At 35.2% G+C, this 2462-nt stretch overlaps 1 protein-coding gene across 1 annotated transcript in view; it reads left to right on the top strand.

Moving 5' to 3' along the window:
* Nucleotides 1-424: 424 nt before the first annotated feature.
* Nucleotides 425-2462, top strand: part of LOC101849279 — a gene marked incomplete in the record, with an annotated part of 263881 nt that continues 261843 nt past the window's right edge. The window contains 2 exon segments of the mRNA XM_013079452.2: nt 425-567; nt 1926-2054.

Here is a 2462-nt window from a genome sequence, read left to right as displayed (position 1 = left end):
GCTAAATTGTAGGAGCACTTTCAAACTAATATCTAGTGGTCATGAAATTCCCTCGAAGACCAGATACCCATGAGTCATAGGGAGATGATCTATAATATGTTGTTCATAAAGGAATTGTTGGCTTGTTTGTATATTGTCGATGTCAGACTCTTACTGTGTATGTGCCAAAGTACATCGAGTGCATCTTTTGTGGGAAAAACGGTAGTTGTTTTTTCGTAGTATCTTCCAAATTTATCACTTGAAATTTTGTGCAGAATGTTTAGTTTTTAAAAACCTTTTATACTATCACCAGTTGCGACTGTAAATTTGGTTTAACATAATATATAAATGCTGTACACAAATACATAGATACCTACCTACTGAAACATACAAATACATGAATAAAGCGCTTTATTTTAATTCTTGACTCCATTTTCGTTCCCTTTTCAGATATTTCTGAATGCAAGCTTCAGTACAGTGTCTGCTCTCGACAAGAATTGTGCACAAATGTGATAGGTCGTCTTGGAAGCTTCAACTGTTCCTGTTTGGATGGATATGAACAAACTAACTCATTTGACACCTGTACAGGTCTGACATGACATTTTGATACTCAGAACAGAAGAAGTGAAAGAACTTTCAGTCTTTGACAGTTTACCAAAAAAACACCCACAAAAAACAGGAAACAAAATAGTCTCAATAATAATATGTGCACTCATATTCCTAAAAGCTGCCAACATAATTATTATGTAAATAAAGCATGCTAGAAGAAAAGCTAATAAAGTCATTGGGGCTAAAATGACTTCATGGGAAGAAAACAAAACATGTAAAGCAAACTGCCTTCTTGATGCAATCAGAGAAAGAAAAATGCAATACTCAACAGCAGACTCAACAACTTGGAAAAGTAGGCTACACTTTAGAAGAACTTTGTGGAAAACATGGCAACAACACCCAGAAAGAAGAGTCATTACACCTGTGATGCCATTGGAGACTATTTTGATTGATAATTGATTTATGAAATGGTAATCAGATCGGTTAGCCTATTGACTAATTGACTGGTGGTTTGATTGTTTGAATATGTGATTGGATTACTGCTATAATTGTTGATTGATGCTTTGGTTGATGGCTTATTGTATCTTTTACTTTGTTTTTCAATGATACATTTAATGACTTGCTTATTTAATTACAGTTTTTTAAAGATAGCTCAAGGTGTATAAAAATAAGTACTTGCACTGTTTGCACACTACCCTTGTATATCATTGGATGTTTCCAATAGCTCACTGAAATATTTTACTTGATTGTTGGAGTAAGGATAGCAGCAGATGCAAAACAATGGTGCCGCCTGCCTAATTTCAACTATGTTATAAAACTATTTGGTTCGTTCTGTGTGATATCAAGTTACCTCCTCAAACATGTGGAAAACAATAGAAAATGAAAGCAACTACGAGATTCATTTCCGGAATGCACAGAATTTGAAATCGTGTGGGATACACTGTCAGATTAATGCAATATATGACAAAAAGGTATGGAGTTAGGATACTGGGGGGAAATTGATTTGGATTTTCAATGACGGATGGCGAGTTGCAAATGGAAACAAATTTGTGGCTGACTTTATGAGCTGCCCCTTTTTATGAAGAGGGCGTAAAGAAACCTAAGTCACTCTATGAAAAATGTCTTATTAACAGAGGTGACTATGTCCCCAAAAATTTACAATTTTAAGGTAAGTGTTCGCTATTTTTCTCTTAACTTGTCATTGGTCATTGCTTTCTGGATATCCTTTGTAATATTTGTACTCTCCCTGAAAGCTGGTGCTCGTTGGTGTCTTCCTAAGAAAAATTTTTGACGTACATTGTCGGCCAAGTCTGATTTTCCCCCACATTATTAAAAAAACTCTTTGTAGTTTGAATAAACCCAGATTCAATTTTTTTTTTCTTTTTATTTCTGCATAGATATCAATGAGTGCAGTCTGTCATCAACAAATTGCTCGGCCTTGGAGGCATGTGTGAACACGCCAGGAAGCTTCCTTTGTGAATGTCTCCCTGGATTCAACAGACGCAGACCAAATGATGAGTGCACAAGTTAGTTTTGCATCTGTTTCTTTCAAGTTGTAGTTTACCAATACAAAAAAAAATAAAAAAATTAGAACAAACAGTTTTTTATTTAGTAATTCATTTGGAGCTGTCTGTTTTCATTAAAGAAGAACCATGCATGTATTAGTTTGCACATCTTCAATTCTCACAACCTCTTCATCATCCCTACTCTCCCATCTCAGTCCAAACCCTTATCCCCTTTCCTAGCCCCTGGTCACATCACCTGCCCTCAATTCCTTTCCCTGATCATTTAGGCTTTCTAAGTAAAGGGATTAATAAGTATCATTTAATTTGCACTTTAAAAAATACCTTGAAAGCATGGAGTTTTGGAGGTTAAATTTGTATATACCAACATTTTCATATTGCGCGACAAACATTTCATTTTGCACAAAACAG

This window comes from Aplysia californica, unplaced genomic scaffold, assembly GCF_000002075.1.
Source record: "Aplysia californica isolate F4 #8 unplaced genomic scaffold, AplCal3.0 scaffold00052, whole genome shotgun sequence".
NCBI classification, from domain to species: domain Eukaryota; kingdom Metazoa; phylum Mollusca; class Gastropoda; order Aplysiida; family Aplysiidae; genus Aplysia; species Aplysia californica.
Note: the sequence above shows the minus strand (reverse complement) of the source record. Positions and strands in the feature narration are given on the sequence as shown.